At 39.8% G+C, this 22,382-nt stretch overlaps 1 protein-coding gene across 2 annotated transcripts in view; it reads right to left on the bottom strand.

Moving 5' to 3' along the window:
* LOC133576296 (kelch-like protein 29) overlaps positions 1–22,382 on the bottom strand; it is a 490,295-nt gene that overhangs the window by 330,663 nt on the left and 137,250 nt on the right. The gene's annotated exons all lie outside the window — the stretch shown is intronic.

Here is a 22,382-nt window from a genome sequence, read left to right as displayed (position 1 = left end):
GCCATGTAGGAGAAAAGGGGCGTTTGATTTGCTCACCCTAACTCTACTACAGCACGGTACGAGTAGTCTCACCTCATTGAAGGATTTTTTAATTGTAATTTTTTTGGTTATTGGATTCATCTGTGAGATGTCGCAATTCCCGATAATTATCTGTCTGATATGTATCGTGCATCCATTGAAAATCAGTCCGACCAGTAGATGAGGGATGCAATAAGTGATGCCACAGACAACAAAGAACAAGAATACACATAATCGGGTGCAAGGAGCTCATTCTAGCATGTGGTCAAGCCTTAATGTCTCCACAAAGAAAAATGTCAAGTGGTGCCACGTAAAGACATGAGGACAGGAACCCACACTGTCCAAGTCGTCTTCTCTCATGGGTTTCTAATGCATGAGAAGCATGCAGCTCTTCTTCCAACAAGCTGCGATGCCTAGAGAATATATTACATTGCTACAAATTTGATGCCGCCTTCTTCACAGGCCACATTGATTTTGGGGGACATTGAAGTTTCCCTGCACCCCCCACCAGCAGGTTACATCCTGACCCGTTGGATTGACCTGCACTTAACTACTCGGCCGCAGGGTCGCATCATCTGCCTCCTCTTTTATTGACTTGATTCCATCTCGTCTTCAGCCGCCGCCACCGCGCTCCAAAGCCAACAGCAAACGTTGTTACCCAGAGCGGCTCCTCGATTGACTCGCTTCAAACTAACCCCCCACCCGCATCCCCTCCGTTTTAAAGTGGCGCTAAATAAGTAATGGGCCGTCTCATCGGGTTTGGCTAGCCACTAAGCGGATGGGTTACAGTAAAGGGAGATTAATGGATGTAGGCACGGAGATAAACGGACGAGCTGGGTCGCAGCCTTTGACGTTGGTTAAGTGACTTATAGTGTGGAGGCGCTGCCGGACCAATTGTCTCTTTGTGTCCCTACAGCAGGGACATGTGAAAAATGACAAGAGAGGACCATGCATCGTGGGCTGAAGGCTTTAAGCAGAAAGCCTTGAAGGCTGTTTAAGTAAAGGTTCAAGAACCAAGCACGTCGCAGTTGCAATACACATTCTCTATTTGGTCAATTCAAAGTTCCATCCATCCATCCATTTGTCCCTCTCAAGGTGACGGGGGCACATTTTGGTCTTTATTATTGCTTGTGTAACATACTAGGGGCTATGGGCCTGACTGCAGCCTATTAAGTATTATAATACAGTTGTCCCTCGTCACAAAGTTTGAGGCTTGTCTAGAAGGCTTTCTCAATGTAAAAAAAACGTACTTAGAAAGTCGTAACCTGTTTTGGCTACAATATAAATCTACATAGTAGTAATACTAGTAATAATTTAGATTTAGAAATTATTCGGAACTATGTCCGTAAATTGTCACGATGACAGCGTTCGAAGCGATGCTAAATGAGCAATTATCTCTATGGGCTTTTGAATAGACATGGTTGTGATGCTGCTGAACCGTACTAAAGCTATCACAAAAGACATTTTGATTCACTGCTGAATAATAGTTTAGCAGACACAAAGTATAATTTTAACCATGAGGTGTGTCAGTCCATCAAAGTAGAACAAGCAAACGCCTGCAAAGCACAACAGTCTTGTTGATTATCAGCTACTGGAGTGACCCTCGCAATAATCATGCTCCCCTCCCCAGTCATCTTGATCCTATATAACCGTATGGTGTTCATGCCAGGTGCTGGCCCTGAGTGTACATGTGTGACATGAGAAGAGAAATATAAGTAGAGATGTCCGATAATATCGGCCTGCCGATATTATCGGCCGATAAATGCGTTAAAGTGTAATATCGAAAATTATCAGTATCGGTTTTGTTATTATCGGTATCGTTTACTTTTTAATTTAATTTTTTTTTATTATATTTTTTTTAGTACATCAACATAAAAAACACAAGATACACTTACAATTAGTGCACCAACCCAAAAAAACTCCCTCCCCCATTCACACTCATTCACACAAAAGGGTTATTAATATTCTGGTTCCTACATTATATATCAATATATATCAATACAGTCTGCAAGGGATACAGTCCGTAAGCACACATGATTGTGTGTGCTGCTGGTCCACTACTAGTACTAACCTTTAACAGTTAATTTTACTAATTTTCATTAATTACTAGTTTCTATGTAACTGTTTTTATATTGTATTACTTTTGTATTCAAGAAAATGTTTTTAATTTATTTATCTTATTTTATTTTATAATTTTTTTTAAAAGTACCTTATCTTCACCATACCTGGTTGTCCAAATTAGGCATAATAATGTGTTAATTCCACGACTGTATATATCAGTTGATATCGGTATCGGTTGATATCGGTATCGGTAATTAAAGAGTTAGACAATATCGGAATATTGGATATCGGCAAAAAGCCATTATCGGACATCCCTAAATATAAGACTATTTTTATTAACCATTATCATGTTTTGTATTCATCAGTGGCACCAAGAGATGCACTTGCAAACAAAATTCCAGAAAAAAATCATCTTCATTTGTCAAACAAAAATATGTATTTTATATAAAATGCATTATTTTGAAGAAAAAAAACTGTACAACACAAAGTAATCAAAAAAGGAATTGAGGAAAGATCAAATACAATAGAATATATATATAAAAAAAGATTAATTTTAGCAGGAATGGGACGGCACAAAGTGGATAAGAAATGTGTACAAATTATCTTCAGTGTCACACTCTAATCCTTCCCTCTTTCGAGTCCGACCACGTTAGCGCCCCTCTTATACCAAACTTTACAATTCGGCACACTTGGCAGGCAGCTTAACGATGTGGCTGTGGTTCTTAAGCGCTTTGCAGTAACGCGACTTGGAGAGGATCTCGGCATGTTTACAGGGGAAGAACACTGGCTGAGCTGCAAGTAAACAACTGTTCCCAGAGTGTGTTGGTCTTGTTTTTCCTGTTTAATGCTGCTGATGTTGCAGCCATATAATCTTCTACCACTGAAACGCTGCCCACAAAAGGCAGATCATTTATCAAAACTTGTACTCTACTTTGTGGTCTGTGATATTATTTTCCTGACAAATACACCACATGTTGACGCTGGATTGAATAGGTGCTATCACTTTTCTTTTTTTTTCTTTTTTTTTTAACAGGAATATCACATTTATTTGTATTAAAACTAGGGCTATCAACGTTAACGCATTAATGCATGTGATTAAAAAAAATATCGCGTTTCCATAAATGAATGAAGAATAATCAGTGTTTGTTTTGACCACTGGAAGGCAGCGCGCATTGCATGGGCAGTGATACTTAGAGCGATGTACTCTACGGCAGTGGTTCTCAACCTTTTTTCAGTGATGTACCCCCTGTGAACATTTTTTTAATTCAAGTACCCCCTAATCAGAGCAAAGCATTTTTTGTTTAAAAAAATAGATAAAGAAGTAAAATACAGCACTATGTCATCAGTTTCTGATTTATTAAATTGTATAACAGTGCAAAATATTGCTCATTTGTAGTGGTCTTTCTTGAACTATTTGGAAAAAAAGATATAAAAATAACTAAAAACTTGTTGAAAAATAAACAAGTGATTCAATTATAAATAAAGATTTCTACACATAGAAGTAATCATCAACTTAATGTGCCCTCTTTGGGGATTGTAATAGAGATCCATCTGGATTCATGAACTTAATTCTAAACATTTCTTCACAAAAAAATTAATCTTTAACATCAATATTTATGGAACATGTCCACAAAAAATCTAGCTGTCAACACTGAATATTGCATTGTTGCATTTCTTTTGACAGTTCTTTTGGACAGACATTTTTAGTGAGAAACCTGAGCTTGTGCTTCACTGAGTTTATGAACTTACATTCATATTTTGTTGAAGTATTATTCAATAAATATATTTATAAAGGATTTTTGAATTGTTGCTGTTTTTAGAATATTTTAAAACAATCTCACGTACCCCTTGGCATACCTTCAAGTACCCCCAGGGGTACGCGTATCCCCATTTGAGAACCACTGCTCTACGGCCTTCATAACGAACTCCGACAGAACTTATGCTGGCTGAGTTTTTTTAATGCGTTTACCACAGATAAATTAAAAGATGTGATCAACTTTTTAACGTCTGATACGATACCAATATTGGCCAATGCAAACTTAAACTCTATGTTGATACGATATCAGCAAGAATCATAGTGCATACTTGTATTTTTTTGTAGTGTGGAATGTTAGAAAAGGTTTGATCAAGCAAAAATTATTTAGACAAAAATAACGTCTGGAAGGGACTTTCGGTTTAAGTTTCATTGTAATTTGATTTTGGGCCACCCCATGTGTCCACAATACTTAATCAAGTTAAGTTCATGACAAAGTAAATTGAATGATGCGGACACATTTGTTACTAGACACTTTCTAATACGCTTCTGCTTTGGAGACATTGTATCTGTAAGTACTGTGATATGGACCTATAATAATTTGATACTTGTTTATAAGGGGAAATGTGCTGTTTTAGACTGCAATTTTGTTGTAAGGACATTGTTGTGTAGCTAGGTGCCTATAAACTACCATGTTTATTTTTCGGAAATAACTTGACTAAAATACAAGAAAAGAGCAACTATGTGCTTATTGGAGGACATTTCGATGGTAACTGTCTGTCCAGCTTTGCATGCAGCAAGACTGTTTGTATCAGAGCGATTATATTGGACTGGAATATCGGACACCCCTAGTTTTCAAGCACAAGTTGGATAAAATGTAAAATTCGGTACACACTCAATGGGATTGACGTGTGTAAAATTTGAGTAAGATTGGTGGAAAAAAATGGCCGCCATCAACATAGTTGCAACTAATAGTCCATAAGGGATTGACTATTGTATTATTGATTATAAAATGTAGATATTTGTATTGCATGTATGTTGCTAGCACATCTTCTATTTTGACCACAACATGTAGCGGGCGCCATAAGTGTTGTTTACAGTGTTGTTGTTGGATACAAGGCTCGTCTGTGCGCACTTGCCTATGGTGTAACTCTGTATCGTTTGCACAAAAACTGACACTTGCATTTTCCTTCTTGTCGACACGACTGCTTCAGTCTAAGTGTGACGTATGCAAGTGTGCAGTTGTCTCATCAAGCCTTTATACCCGCTGCTTTCACATCCTCGCCAACACTGCCGATGACAGAGCGAACCACGTAAGCTACCCCGCGTTGATCAATCCTCTCAATTCAAGCCTAATTACCCGCCCACAAAGAGCGTGACAACCACTGCCAGTGACGCAGGCTAAGCATCTCCATCTCTCTCAAAACCACACTAAGCTTTGATCATTCCGTTCGAGGAGGCCATGACACTGTGACTGCCTCGCATCGCCATCACACGGGAGCAGGGGTTACCACGTGACTGGCATCAAACCCTCTGAGCTGCAGTGTACTCTTTTTTTTTAACAAGTGCTTTAAGACAACACAGTTTGGAAATGTACACAACGGTAATCAACGCGGCCCCTGGGTGATGCATAAAGAGGCATTCAAGTCCAATGGGTCCACTGTAGGAGAGGGACGTCAGCACATAGGAACGTTTTAACCACGGGCGCGTGTTCATAAATAAAACAATCCGCGCTACTCGCCTGGCATTTACAGAGTTTTTCCTGCAGAAGGGCAAATCAATGCTAATGGTTCACGCAGAGCTGATTAAATAAGCACCGCATGGCGGCCCTTTGACCTGCTGCTGGTCAAAACATGAGTGTGCATGAAGAGTGCGACTATGAGGCGTTGATGAATGCAAAAAACCGAGGCTGGAAGATTTAACGTTTGCTATTCTGGAAACGGAGGTTTTTCAGTGACAGGGGTAATATAGCCTGGATTCTGGATGACAGGGATCAACACTCCTTGGCGAGGGTTCACGCTCCATGTATGGATAAACAAATACACGACAGCACTTTCCTATTTTGTAACACTGTTAGAGAATGAATTGTACTTTTGTAATTATTTACCCATATTTCTGCACAATAACTCAGATATGGTAACACTAGCAAGCAGTAGAGAATATGAAGGGATTTTTGGTCTAGAACATATTTTGCTTTGTTAATTATAGAACTACCGTATTTTCCGCACTATAAGACGCACCTAAAAACCTCCAATTTCCTCAAAAGCTGACAGTGCGCCTTATAATCCGGTGCGCCTTATATATGGACCAATATTGAGCCACAACAGGTCTCGCAACTACGAAGAAGTTCTTCTTCTACGGTAAGGAGCCGCCGACTTCGTTTTCCCCCGTAGAAGAAGAAGCGTGCTTCTTCTTCTACGGGGGAAAACGAAGTCGGCGGCTCCTTACCGTAGAAGAAGAACTTCTTCTTGTATGGGGGAAAATGAAGTCGGCGGCTGCTTACCGTAGTTGCGAGACCTAAACTTTATGTAAAAACCCAAAAATGGCTCCTATTAAGAGACACGCTTACGACGCAGAGTTTAAACTCAAGACAATTAGTCACGCAGTAGAACACGGGAATAGAGCAGCAGCGAGAGAATTTAACATTAACGAATCAATGGTGCGGAAGTGGAGGAAGCAACATGATGACCTGCGCCAAGTAAAGAAGACTAAACAGAGTTTCCGAGGGAACAAAGCGAGATGGCTACAGTTGGAGGACAAACTCAAACAGTGGGTTGTTGAACAGAGAGCAGCAAGTAGAAGTGTCAGTACAATCACTATTTGTTTTGTTGACATTCCCTTTAGCGCAGCTCCATCTAATGGATGCATAACGTAACCCCAGCCTCTACTGTAGCGTCTATTCTATGCGCTTTATAATGCGGTGCGCCTTATATATGAACAAAGTTTTAAAATAGGCCATTCATTGAAGGTGCACCTTATAATCCGTTGCGCCTTATAGTGCGGAAAATACGGTATTCCTTGCCTTCTTGTGATATGTATTTTCTATATGACATTTCCAGCTCATTTTGTCATCTGTTATTACACCCCAAAATGTGATTTCTTTTACTCTTTCAATGTCTAATCCGTCTTTGTATTTGTGTCTGACTTTCTCTTCTACTGTTACCAAATATCATTATTTTAGTTTTGCTGAGATTCAAAGATAGTCTGTTATTCTAAAACTATAATTTTCATATTTTAAATGTCTGTTATTTGATTTAGCTTCTGTGTGTTCTCTCCTAAACAAAACGCAGTCATGTCGTCGGCAAATAACACAAAACTTTAAGTCCTTTGTAACTTTACAAATATCGTTGAAGTAAAGACTGAACAATTTTGGTCCCAGTATTGATCCCTGGGGCACACTGCAAGATATCTTCAGCCCTGTTGACATACTTTCACCGATTTTCACCTATTGCTTCTTGTTGGTTAAGTAACTTCTTACCCAGTTGTAGACCAGACCTCTGATTCCATACCGTTCTAATTTATTAATTAAGATATTATGATTTATTGTGTCAAATGCTTTTGTTAGATCCATAAACACTGCTGCTGCACTCTGTTTACCATCTATTGCATTGGTTATTTCCTCTGTTATTTCAATTAATGCCATTGTTGTTGAAATATTGGCTCTGCATCCATATTGGTTCTCTGAAAGTGTTCTACATAAAATAATGAAGTTGTCCAATCTGTTGTTGAATACTTTTTTGATGATTTTAGCACATTGTGGAAGTAAAGAAACAGGTCAATAGTTTGTAAACTGGTGTTTATCTCCAGTCTTATAAATCGGAACAACTTTTGCCATTATCATTTTGTCTGGGAATGTCCATCCATCCATCCATTTTCTACCGCTTGTCCCTATTGAGGTTGCGGGGGGTGCTGGAGCCGTATCTCAGCTGCATTCGGGCGGTACACCCTGGACAAGTCGCCACCTCATCGCAGGGCCAACACAGATAGACAGACAACATTCATACTCACATTCACACACTAGGGCCAAATTAGCCATTGAACCTATCAACAGGTGCATGTCTTTAAGGTGGGAGAAAGCCGGAGTACCGGGAGGGAACCCACGCAGTCACGGGGAGAACATGCAAACTCCACACAGAAAGACCCAGGACCTTTGTATTGTGAGGCACATGCACTAACCCCTGTTCCACCGTGCCTGTTTGAAATGATAGGTTGCTGATGTAAAAGCTCTAAAATGTCTTCAATAGCTTTTGTTATGGCTTTCATATCTATTTGATGACAGTCAGTTGAGGTCTTTGATTTACATTTCTTTTCAATTTTAATTACTTCTTCTTTTGTCACATTAACAAGGTGTTTAGAAAGCCTATACAAAGAAGCCTGTTGCTAAAGAAGCTGCCCCAAAGCCAGCCGCAAAAAAAAAAAGCAGCGGTCCTGTTCTTATCGCTGCTGCATTTTAAAAGTGTAAAAAGTTTGCCAGAGACTACCTGAGGCTCCATCCCATAGGACTACAACTACAATAACTGTGAACTAGACTTGCATTGCTGACAAACACAACACTTGCATCGTGTATTTTAGGGCCTACTGTTTTAATATGGTAGTAGTCTGTGCCTTATTATGCCACTGTTTACATTCACTGCACTATGCCAATGTTGATTGATGCTCTAATGTAATCTTGTTATTCATTATAATATCTTAAATATACTGACTTTTGTCAGGACAAATCTACATGTACCGTATTTTTCGGACTATAAGTCGCTCCGGAGTATACGTCGCACCGGCCGAAAATGCACAATAAAGAAGGAAAAAAACATATATACTGTACGTCGCACTGGAGTATAAGTCGCATTTTTGGGGGAAATTTATTTGATAAAATCCAACACCCAGAATAGACATTTGAATGGCAATTTAAAATAAATAAAGAGTAGTGAACAACAGACTGAATAAGTGTACGTTATATGACGCACAAATAACCAACTGAGAACGTGCCTGGTATGTTAACGCAACACATCATGGCAAGAGTCATTCAAATAACTATAACATATAGAACATGCTATATGTTTACCAAACAATCTGTCACTCCCAATCGCTAAATCCGATTAAATCTTCCTCCCCGGTGTCGCCTCTGGTATGTCCTTTCTTTCTGCTGCTCGATTGCCGTTCTCTGCAGCATATTTCACTACGTCCAGCTTGTAATCTGCAGTATATGATTTCCTTTTCGGTGCCATTTTTGTTCAGTCCTTCTCAGTTTTGATAAGTTACCGCCAATGTTGATGTGATCCATTTTAATAGCTACGACAGTAGCATATAGCATATAGCAGTTAACATCCCATGACCCACAATGCACTTCTGCCATGACCCTCCCCCGCCGAATTCTTATTGGTTGACGTGTGAGTGACGATTGCTGCCATTTTCTTTGTCTCTTACGCGAATGAGATAAATAATTATATTTGATATTTTACGGTAATGTGTTAATAATTTCACACATAAGTCGCTCCGGAGCAGAGGTGGGTAGAGTAGCCAGAAATTGTACTCAAGTAAGAGTACTGTTACTTTAGAGATTTATTACTCAAGTAAAAGTAAGGAGTAGTCACCCAAATATTTACTTGAGTAAAAGTAAAAAGTATGTTGTGAAAAAACTACTCAAGTACTGAGTAACTGATGAGTAACATACACACTCATATCATATATATATATATATACATACATACATATACATTGATATATACAGTATATAATTTATCAGTATTTATTTTGCTGTTTTTGTTTACATGTTAAAGGTGTTTTAATGAATATACATGCATGTTTAACATATAGATTCCTTTCTTTAATGAAGACTAGAATATAAGTTGGTGTATTACCTGATTCTGATGACTTGCGTTGATTGTAATCAGACAGTCGTGATGATAACGTCCACGTTTTCAAATGGAGGAGAAGAAAAGTTCCTCCTTTCTGTCTAATACCACATGAAAGTGGTGGGTTTTTAGCATCCTATTTGTCCAGCTTCCATATTCGTTTTTATACACTTTACAAGAAATATATTGGCGTCAAACTCCGTAGCTTGCTAGCTTGTTTACGCTGGCTTTCGGAGACTCTTGTTTTGAAAGCGCAGGCGCGATGGCGCGGCACTTTTATTGTGAAGACAGGAACGTCCTCATGTGCGGTCAGTCTTGAGGCTTTTGACGGTACGGTTGAAATAAAACAAGTATCTTTTTTCCTTCACACTTTTGATTGATTGATTGGAACTTTTATTAGTAGATTGCACAGTACAGTACATATTCCGTACAATTGACCACTAAATGGTAACACCCCAATAAGTTTTTCAACTTGTTTAAGTCAGGTCATGTGACCACCTGGCTCTGTTTGATTGGTCCAACGTCACCAGTGACTGCATCTGATTGGTGGAACGAAGTGAAACGTCACCAGTAAGGCAGGCACTTTGAAAGTCTGTCTGACAGACCAAAACAAACAAAGCGTGCATTAACAGATCGATAAAAATTAGTAGCGAGTAGCGAGCTGAATGTAGATAAAAGTAGCGGAGTAAAAGTAGCGTTCCTTCTCTATAAATATACTTAAGTAAAAGTAAAAGTATGTTGCATTAAAACTACTCTTAGAAGTACAATTTATCCCAAAAGTTACTCAAGTAGATGTAACGGAGTAAATGTAGCGCGTTACTACCCACCTCTGCTCCGGAGTATATGTCGCACCCACGGCCAAACTATGAAAAAAACTGCGACTTATAATCCGAAAAATACAGTATACACTTTGTCAAATCCATGTACACTTTTTCGCTCCAGGAGTCCACAAATTACACTTAAATCTACATTAAAAAATAATAGAATCACGTAAGTTACCTGTATTGTTCTTGAGAAGCAAGAAATTATCCGTACCGGCTTGAGAAAAAAATTGTGCATCCCTAATTCACAAACTTGGTTCTCTGAGGGTAGAGCACGGGCGTGCAGGGGTTAATGCATGTGCCTCACAATAAAAAGGTCCTGAGTTCAATCCCGGGCTCGGGATCATTCTGTGTGGAGTTTGCATGTTCTCCCCGTGACAGCGTAGGTTCTCTCCGGGAACTCCGGCTTCCTCCCACCTCCAAAGACATGCACCTGGGGATAGGTTGATTGGCAACACTAAATGGTCCCTAGTGTGTGAATGTGAGTGTGAATGTTGTCTGTCTATCTGTGTTGGCCCTGCGATGAGGTGGCGACTTGTCCAGGGTGTACCCCGCCTTCCGCCCGAATGCAGCTGAGATAGGCTCCAGCACTCCCCGCAACCCCAAGAGGGACAAGCGGTAGAAAATGGATGGGTGGATGGATGGGTTCTCTGAGGCCAAGTTGGTTCCTACTTGGTATTTTGCGCCGTCTGGAACCATCCTATTTTATAGGGGCTTGCATACCTCCGGGGATCTCTTAGAACATTTCCTGTTTTGTCTTGACATTACCACCTTGCAACCCCACCAGTGCCATTCAGCATGGCCCCCTCCCTTCTGCCAGAGCGCTCCCCCTGGCTGCAGACTGAATTAGGGAAAGTAGGCCGGTAAAAACGCCAAAGCACATTAGCGAGCTCGTCTCTACTTCTACGCGTCTCTCAGAGAGGGCACCCGGTCCTGTTCATTAATGCACCGAGGCAACGAGGAGGCGGGGCGCTAAGGTCACAGCGTCCCCTCTCACAAGGCTGGCAAGAAATGTCGGCGACATCACCACACGTTGAGCGGGAGTGAAGTTAAGAGCTCATCAGACGCGAGGTAACGAGGCTACTTGAGATGCTGTCAGCCTTCAAGGTTAATGGAACAACTGAAAAGGCTCGGTGTGCATTTGTGTTTTTCCGTGATTGGTGCGGCGTGTCTTGAGATACCACTCAAAGAAACGTCCAAGTGGTGGGCATTAGTCACAGTGTGAAGGTGAGGCGCATCAAAGACCACTTTTCCACTGTGGAGATCCTCTGCTACTTAGCGAAATTCCTGTATGGCATCATCTCGTCAATGTATAATAAAAGTTTAACTAACAGAGTGGATATAGTCAATCCTGTAACAAAGCTGACACTAAGTTTTGTCTTTAAATATATGGATAATGTATGTTATATATATAAATCAAAATGGCTCAAGCATACTCTGACATTTTAGTATGTGGCCCTTGGTGAAAAAGTTTGGACCCCCTTATATTAACATATATTCCACACATTTTTTGTGAGAAAAAAAAGCTTCTTCCCCTGGCTTATGATTTCAAAAGCATGTACATCATCCATTAATTTGTATGTAAAAACAAACAAACAACAGTAATAATAAAATAGGGAATTGTGTAATATTATCAAGAGGAGATTACCGTATTTCCTTGAATTAGCGCCGGGGCGGTAATTCATTTAAAACCTCTTCTCACTCCGGCGCTTACCAAAGGCATGCGGTAAATTTAGGCCTGCGCTTATAAATTTGAGTGTGATGTAAGGATACCATCATGAAAAGCACATTTAATAAAAAAACATTATTATGGTCTTACCTTTACTTATAAATGAAGTCCATGCGCCACTCCTTCTGAACAAAAGCATCGATAACTTGTTTATAGAAGTCTTCCTTATCTTTCTTCAGTTTTAAAAGTCTCTCTGTCTCGATGGAGATCTTCCTTTAATTATTACCTCCTGCTTCGATTGAAAGTACAGTTTAGAAAACTGCTGTTGTCACTTCTTCTGCAGCCGAGTAGTTGCAAGAATTAATTCCTGGGATCACTATAGCGCCCTCTTCCACCATGAGGCGGGAGTCATTTAATGACTCATATTTGACACACGCAGCTATATTAAAAATACATTTTTACTGTTCTTTTTAGCATATTCAATAGTTTGGACCTTAAATCCTACTGAATAGCTCTTTATCTTCTTCCCTTTATGCGATTTAAAATTATTGAAACTAGCCTCCTCCATTTTGGAAAATGATGCCTTGAAAGGTGAAGTGTCACTCGTGTTGTGACAAGTTTGACCCGGCGGTAAAACGAGGCATATGCTAATTATTCTGCGAAAAGAGTTTGACCCGGCGGTAAAACGAGACATGCGCTAATTATTTTGCTAAACAAGTTTGACCCGGCAGTAATTCTAAGCATTCGCTAATTCTAAGCATGCGCTAATTAATTTGCGAAACGAGTTTGACCCGGCGGTAAAACGAGGCATGCGGATAATATATACCCGGCGGCAATTGAAGGAAATACGGTATACGTTAAAATTCATATATATTTACTCAAACAAGCGGCCCTCAGAGAGCATCCATAACTGCAACGTGGACCTTGATGAAAATGAATTTGACACCCCAGGTTTAATGGATCCCTTACATGTACACACGTCAACCTGGTATCATTATATTAACCTCTCTCAAACCCATATTAATCCTCGAACTACATCGTTCATCTTGTCTTCTTAAATAACTATGTTTAAAATTTGTTGTTCAGACACATCTTTCAAACTTTTAAAATAGAGTTTCCGACCCAGCCATATCTGTTCTCCGCCCCGGCATCGGCGATGAAGAACAGTGTGCCAGGTGTGCGAGAGCATGTAAGCCCCTTATCCCTGTCCATGGTGTTGGCCCCTAGCTTCCTGATTTCCATAACCTCCTTGATCCATCTCTTCTATTTGTTTGTTTCTGATTATTACTTTTCCCTTGTTCCAGTCCATGAGGTGATTGTTCCTCCGGCAATGGTCTGTTGTAGCAGATTATTTTGTTTTCTTGTTCTGCTGATTGTTTTTGTGTTCTGGTGAACTTCAGTCTCTTTCTCGCATTATTTTTCCGTTCTTTTTTTCGGGTGCTGAATGTTTGTCCGGTCTGTCCAATGTATGTTTTGTTGCGTGATTCTCACACACCTGGGACACTGGTCTTCATCAGCGATGCTAGGGCAGAGAACAGATATGGCCGGGTCGGGAAACTTTACTTTAAAAGTTTTCCCGACTAGGGCTGCAACGATTAGGCGCATTGTCGACAAATGTTGAATAAAATATGACTAAAATGTTCATAGGGAAAAACTAGTTTAACTCTACATTAGTGTTGTCCAGATACCAATATTTTAGTACTGGTACCGGTACCAAAATGTATTTCGGTACTTTTCTAAATAAGGGGCACCACAAAAACATTTCATTATTGGTTTTATTTTAACGAGACATCTTAGGGTACATTAAACATATGTTTATTATTGCAATCGAAGAACAATTTTGTCCCTAAATAAAATTGTAAACATACTAAAGAACTTTTCTTTTATTAGTAAGTAAACAAACACAGACTCCTAATTTGTCTGCTGACATATGCAGTAATGTATTGTGTCATTTTCCATTCCTTTTTGTCAAAATTATGAGGGACAAGCTGTAAAAATGTATTTAATCCATTCTTCTATTCATCCATACTTTCTGTTTTAACATGAAACATCTACACTTCGGTTAAAATGTAACAATCACTTATTCTTCTGTTGTTTGGATGCTTTTCATTAGTTTTGGATGATACAACACATTTAGGTATCGATCCGATACCAAGTACCGTAGTTACAGGGTCATGCATTGGTCATATTATTCAAAGTCCTTGTGTGTCCAGGGACATATTTCCTGAGTTTATAAACATAATATGAATTTTTTAAAAAGGAAAAAAGATTTTGTGACGATAAAAAATATTGATGTAATCATAGTAGTATCGACTAGATACGCTATTGTACTTGGTATCATTACAGTGAATGTCAGGTGTAGATCCACCCATGGCGTTTGTTTACATTCAGGGTGCTAGCTTGCTGTTAGCGGTTAGCTATCGTATCCTCCTGCGGTGTGTAGTGAAGCATGTTTAGTTATTCCTTGTCCTGCAGGGATGTTGCCATGGAGGTGAGGATTAGTGATTTAGAAGTAGCTAAAACACTGCCGACTGCGAATGGACGTTCGCAGCTAGCTAGCTAGCCATGTCTTAAAGCACCTCTTCCCAAGAGTGTTTCAGTGTTATATCTTCACCTTTATTGTTAGTTTTTACACCAAAATGCGTCCGTTCTCCCTTTTCTGTCTACACACACTGCTTGTAAAAACTCAGTGATTTTGCGCTGCCGAACATGCTCCTCTGCTTGCAAAATCAGCAATGTCATGATGTGACGACGCGCCGTCATGCCTGGGGACCGGTACTTTTCAAACAGAGTATAGTACCGTTTTTTATTAATTAGTACCGTGATACTATACCAGTACCGGTGTACCGTACAACCCTACTCTACATTGTGTATAACTACACTGAGTGTGCACAATTGACATCCTGGTCACTGTCCCGTCTAAAAATACCAACTTATAAATCTAGGACGTATATATATCTCACATGCCTGTCCTCCTTAGTGTGGAGTCAAGTTGTGCAAATAATAGCTGAACAGTGTGCCGAGGACATCGATTATAGTGCACTGTACAAGTTTCTTGCTTATTAGATTGAAGGGCAAGCTCACCCATAATGTACAGCAAAAGTCTTGGTTCAGTAAGCAGTCTTGCTCCTGCTCTACCGTCTTTAATAGTAACTAATTAAGTACAGTATGAGTCATTTGGAAATATTAGCTTCGGCCTACCTACTTTGCGGAGATGTCCTGATGATTATACCTCCAGATTGTGCTTCAAGTTGATTGTATTTTACCGGAAAATATGTAGTGTCTATCGTTGTCTACCGTGGCAAAAGTGAAGTGTGTCCATATGTGTTCTCTTTCTTCCGGGTGTAGAAGACATATTGTAATGATGTGTGTAACAAGACAGTAGGGATGTAACGATATCAGAATTTCATATCACGTTATTGTGACCAAAATTATAACGGTTCACATTGATATCGCGGTATTGTTGAATGTACTTAAAATGTTTTGTAAACATAACTAAAATAAATGGATACAGTTAGAAAACCCACCATTTTGCATGTCTTGTGTTTCGTATGCTTCACTGAAGGGTTTTAGTCATAGTCTGTTATCTGTTTTATAGCTAAACTTTTATTGTTGTACTGCAAATATTGTTTTTTACTGTAGCACTTTAGGATTAATTTAAATTAAAAGGGTGTGATAAATAAAGTCTATTATAAATGAATTACTTCTGACATGGGTTATCCTGCTCCTTTCAGCGGTACTTGAACACACCAGAAAACACCTCCTTGTCTTTTTCTCTGAGGAAAGATCAATCATCATTACTTCGTTCTCAGAGAGCACAGCTTGTAGGTTCAATGTGCACAACTAAATAACTTAGTTGCTGAGGCAGTAATGGGTTTATAGAAGTTCATACTAGGGTATGATGTTTTTAACAGGGAAAGGCATATGTCACTTGTTTTTATGTTAGCATTTAAGCACCTTTCAGTCTGAGTTTTTTTTAAAGAGCACTTATAAATCTCAGTTGTATGATCATTTCAATGTAAAGGGTAATACTAACCCGCCAGGAGTTTTGTCTTGGTCATCATTAATACCGTTTATCGTTACATCCCTGCAATAAAGTTGTTTCAACAAATCCAAACACTGTGTCTTTGTAGTTGTAGTTGTGATTGGATTCCTGCCGTGCCACTGTGATTGGACAGATTCCTAACTTGTCCCACCCGCCTAAGGACTAAATTAAATATGATTGGATGTGTCTGTCAATTATTTTTCGTCTCGTTTTTATCCGTCGACTAAATTGTCAATTAATTTTGTCATTGATTTCGCCACAAATACAAATAAACGGAGTAGACATCGAAAGGGTAAAAGAAAACACATTTTTGGGTGTTATAATAGATGATAAAATGAATTGGAAATCTCATGTAAAAAAATATACAACATAAAGTAGCAAGAAACACGTCAATCATGAATAAAGCAAAACATGTTCTGGAACAAAAATCACTTCATATTCTTTACTGCTCGCTAGTGTTACCATATCTGAGTTATTGTGCAGAAATATGGGGAAACAACTACAAATGTGCGATTCATTCACTAACTGCGTTACAAAAAAGATCAATTAGATTAATACATAATGTTGGATATAGAGCAGTGGTTCTTAACCTTGTTGGAGGTACCGAACCCCACCAGTTTCATATGCGCATTCACCGAACCCTTCTTTAGTGAAAAATAAAATATGTTTTTGGTAACACTTTAGTATGGGGAACATATTCTAAGTAACAAAGACTTAATTTACAGTTATTTGGTTAGGGTTAGGGTTAGGGTTTGGGTTAGAGGGTTAGGGTTATAATAAGGCCATGCCGAATAAGGCATTAATAAGTACTTAATAATGACTAGTTAAGAGCCAAGATGTTACTAATTTGCATGTTAACAAGCAACTAATTAATGGTGAATATGTTCCCCATACTAAAGTGTTAATATGTTTTTTTACTGGTGCACAAAATGAACCGTGCATGAACATCACCTTGTTCAAACAACAAAACCAACACAGTGCGTAAACTCACAACAAATTACACACTTGCAAATCAGTCTGACTTCTGCTGTTGCCGTATCCGTAATACGCAGATAGGGAGAAGTTTTTATTTACACGATGAGTCGGGTGTGTCTTGACTTCCGCCGAACCCCTGAGGCCGACTCACCGAACCCCTAGGGTTCGATCGAACCCAGGTTAAGAACCACTGATATAGAGAAAATAACCTTAGAGGTAAATCTAATTTAAAACATTTGTATGCTCGTACACAGTGTTGGGACTAACGCGTTACTTTGTAACGCGTTACTGTAACGCCGTTAGTTTCGGCGGTAACTAGCAATCTAACGCGTTATTTTTTATATTCAGTAACTCGGTTACCGTTACTACATGATGCGTTACTGCATTATTTTACGTTATTTTTTATGTAGAATCGGCTAGAAACAGAAGATCTGAGTGTGTTTTATTGCAGTGCTGCAGTGTCGTTCTTCTGAATCTCTTGTGTCACAAGCGGAGGCGCGCTCTGTGTGTGTCTGGGTGTGGGGAGGGAGGGAGGGGAGGGGAGGGGAGGGGGGTGCGCAATACAACGTAAACCGTTGGCAACCAAAAAGTAACCACAGAGCACTATACGGTTTAGTGTTCTGTGGTTACTTTTTATGGAATGGATTAACCAAAGAAATTAAACAAAGCACCAATATGATTCCGTTTAAGAGACTGTTCAAACTACAAGTGTTCACAAAGTACACAGAACAAGAAATATGATGAACATCTTGAAACCTTTTTTTTAAAATTATTGAGACAAAGATTATTTATGTATTTAATATTTGTTTACTTACCATGGTATATAATTTCTTTATTTGTTCACTGTTACAGAGAACAAGGAATTAGGATAAAATTGTTATGGTATGAAAAGGGGTAGGATTAAATAAGCTCAGCTTCTTTCAACTCCTTTTTGGACGTGCTGTAATGAAACAACTGGAAATGTGTGATGAATTACATTGTATCGTATGCATGTTCGAAATAAACTGAAACTGAACTGAACGTGCATTTGTTGTGATTTGTTATTGTCCCTTATATAGTCAGGGGAAAATAGGTCGTTGATGATAACTAAGACAGACATTTTTAGTCAACAAAATTAACACTGTAAGAAATATAGTTTATTTACCGCAATGGAGGATTATTAATTTATAGGAGTGACTTCACATACACACACAGCTGCTGCTCGCCGCCTCACCTGGAGGACCAAAACATTTATACAATATCAGCTAGCGGGGTACACATTTTGTGGTCACCACTGAAATCGGCATTGGTCCATTACATACTTTTTCATGAAAGGCTGCAGATACTGATCGGTGGCCGATCGATCGGCGCATCTCTAATTATAGCCATGGTCTGGTTTAAAAGTATACAAGTACATTTAAAGTTAAAGTACCACTAGGTGTGGTGAAATTACCCTCTGCATTTGACCCATCCCCTTGTTCCACCCCCTGGGAGGAGAAGGGAGCAGTGAGCAGCAGCGATGGCCACGCCCAGGAATCATTTTGGTGATTTAACCCCCAATTCCTACCCTTGATGCTGAGTGCCAAGTAGGGAAGTAATAGGTCCCATTTTTATAGTCTTTGGTATGACTTGGCCGGGGTTTGAACTCACGACCTACCGGACACTCTAACCACAAGGCCACTCTAACATAAGAATATTGTTAATATTCAATAGCTTTCGGTTAGACATGAGTGATGTTCACACAAAATTAGGGTAAACTTTATCACAGGAACATCTCGGGTGCGGCCTTTTGTGCCTTTAATCAAGGCCTTTTAACTGTGACTCCCATCCCCGTTAACAAATATTGAGACGGGATCAAAGAAAGCCAACGCGACATCGCCGGCATCCGCTTCCTTCCGACAACCGACGTCAACCTACGGTTGTGCATTATGCAAATGAGCGCCGAGCTAAATGAATGAGAAGCTGGCTAAATTAGCGGGTTGTTTAGTGTCGCAAATGGGTGCTAATGCAGATGAAGGGCTGCAGCCTGATTTCATTATGCCAAGCAAAAGAAAGCGAGATGCAGGAGGAGGCGGGGCGGTGAGGGGGGGTTAGCTCCTATCGAGTCCAAATATCAAATTAGCTAAATGAATGCTACAAGACAAGGAGACGAGCGGCGAATGAAAGAAGAGCGAGGATGTGTTAAGAGAACGCGAGAGGGTTTCAATAATCAATAGAGCGTGGGGTGGGGGTGGGGGTGGGGGTGGGTGGTATCACAGTTCATTAGTCATTGCTAGCGAAAAGCACAGACTGCAGCGGCAAGATTGTCGCCGATTTTAATCAGATGAGCGACGACGCAGCGTTCATTCATTCATTCCACACTGACTATTGTCCCCCTCTGCGGCAGCTTATCTTTGTCACGTCCTCTTCCTCATCATCATCCTCGAACTTCTAACCGCCCGCAGACTCGTCACCAGCACTATGAAGGTCCGTGTTGACCAGATAGACGGTAAGCAGTGTGTATTACGTAGGAGTCAGTGTTTGTTTGTGTAAGCCTTCTCTTCACACACAAAAACCTAATGTACAAAAACATATTGCACTGGTGCATGTTGGCTCACTATTGTGCTGCTCTAAGTAGCATAGAAGCCATACACATTATTGAAAAACAAACATACCATAGTTTATCCCATTTTCTTCATAAAAAAACAGTCCGTCCAAAGCTTTTTTTAACATGACTAACATTTTTTAGTTTAGTACATCTTCTACACAAACAGATGAACATGTGGCAAAACGTGCACCCTTTCTCACTGGCACTCATCGAGGGCGGTCGCTCCCCTTTCCTCTCCCTTATCTCTCCTGCTTGCTTCTTTGTCTTGTCTTAACTTTCTTGTTGCCTCTTTTTGCACTTCTCCCCAAATCTAAACATTGGAACTATTTAACTGGCCTCAACAAAATTAACAAGATCTTGGGTTTGGGGGAACCAGCTTGTCGTGACGGAGCGGTTGTTGCTGGACACACGACTGACTCTGGGGAGAAGAAGGAGTGCCGCGTGCCTGGCGACCCTTACAGTCGAGGACGTGAAGATATCCACCTATTCGGAATTATGACAACTGAAGTAAGCGTTGCTCTGGTATGTCGACAAATTGGAAGTTGCCGGCAGTCTTCAAATTACCCCAAAGCTGCCACAAATGATTGGAGGATGCGGGAAGAACTGTGGACACTCTTGTGATTTGGATAACATCGGACTGTCTGCCCCGCAGGATGAATTTGAGGACCAGTAATAGACAATTTAGAGTGAAAAGCAAATTTTATTTTCACTCGCATACAAAACATTCTAACTTGGATTGTTTCCCTGGCTTCGAGACTCTCCTGAAGGACAGTGCGGCGAAGACACAACAAACTCCCTTCTTGTCTCTCATGGACACACACATGTTGTTGTTGACTTTGGGCTGACTAGCGACTGCACGACACCAAAGCCGCGGAACTGAGACACGCGGCAGGCTTACACACACACATGCATCCATAAAAAATATGCGCCACACACACATACCCCACACCCCATCCAATGCCCTTGACGCGAATCCCTTAGGGGTGATGGACGGCTGGGCAGCGCCTGAAGAGCTGCAGTCCTCCACCATAGCCCCCACTCCCTCCCCTCTGTTGCAAGTCTCGAGATGTATGTTGTAATATGTATATGTGCTTTGCTATGGAGGATTTTTCCCACTCCAGACTGAGCCCCTGTAGGAGCCCAGTGTAGATTGTATTTTTTTTTACTCATTCCCCCCCAGCGTTTACCTTTTTCCCATCTTTTACGGGGCGCCTTGTGGCGACCCATCAGCTGTTCTGTAACCCTGTATACTGTTTGTTTGTCTAATCTTGAACGGGTTTGTGCTGAAAACAAAGTTTTGTTGTACTTGTGCAATGACAATAAAGACCTACCTACCTACCTACCTGGACTATGCTATTATTTTTACGACAAATACACCACATGGTGGCGCTGTTATTTAAACACCAAGAGTTGGATTTACTTTAAAGTTCTCACTTTGTCTTTCCTACTTAAAGTTTAGCGTGTTATGCCGAATAACTACAAAATTTGGTGCACACTGTTAGTGGACTGACATGCACGTGTTAAATTTTAGCATGATTGTGTAGGGGGGGAAAATCCATCAAGCATAACGTATCATCTTGATGTCGGCAAGTAACTGTCCATACCCACCTTACAATCAACGTAAAGAAGACTGAATGCATGTACGTTCATTCACACAGGAAGACTTTATATATACAACAACATCCTATACATATCTTTGTGTGCTTCTGGATTCATAATTCTCATACAAAGAGCACAGCATGAATGTGGCAAAAAAAAAACTACAGCAAAAACTTTGTTTACAACAAAATTCGACAAAACCTATTTAAATGCCATAATCCTGTCAACTGTATCATCCTGTCTCCCCATTTGGACACTTACCAATAATAGAGCCTGCTGCAAGCCTACAAGATTCATAAAATAATTCCTGGATGGGTCCATCACTGTACTGTACTATCCCAGGCAAATGCTCTTACTTTCCCAAATGATGTAAATAATCATGCCATCAATGTTTACTTTTAGATAAAAAAAATAACTCTCTCTGTCAAGGTTTGAGTACTCTCATTCCAAATGAGAGATCACAAGAACATACTCTCAGGAATTTCTCCTTTTTCACAAATAATTTTGTGAAAAATTATTTTTTTCATACCTACAATAAAGTGTGGAACAGTGTTCCTTTCCAAATTATAACAACACATGTTTTTCACAATTAAAAAAAAAGCCACAGAAGGTTTCTGCAGAACAGTTTCTCCTGTGAGCACTGGCAGACCTGGTCTAAAGTCGGTGTAGATGCGTTGCAAGAATGATGTCCCTTGTTAATGTATGTGTGTTTCTTGTTCTGATTGTGCTTTCTTTTTGTGCTGTGGCGCAAGAACCAGTTTTTAACAGTGTCAGGCCCCATTAACTGTAACACAACTGTTGCTTTTAAATCTTCCCTGTTTAATAAATTAAATGACATGAAAAATGAAATGAAGTCATTGAGCATTAATATGATTAAAAAACTTGAAGGATATTTATATCAGTTACTCCAGGATTTTGCAGGCTTTATTTTTTGAGACTGTTGCAGCCTAAAATGTCAGAATTCGCTTTTTCAGAAAATTGCAGCAAAAGTTGCCAGGTTTTGATACTTTTTTTTTTTAACAACAT

Source organism: Nerophis lumbriciformis, linkage group LG34 (assembly GCF_033978685.3).
Source record: "Nerophis lumbriciformis linkage group LG34, RoL_Nlum_v2.1, whole genome shotgun sequence".
Taxonomy (NCBI): Eukaryota; Metazoa; Chordata; class Actinopteri; order Syngnathiformes; family Syngnathidae; genus Nerophis; species Nerophis lumbriciformis.
Note: the sequence above shows the minus strand (reverse complement) of the source record. Positions and strands in the feature narration are given on the sequence as shown.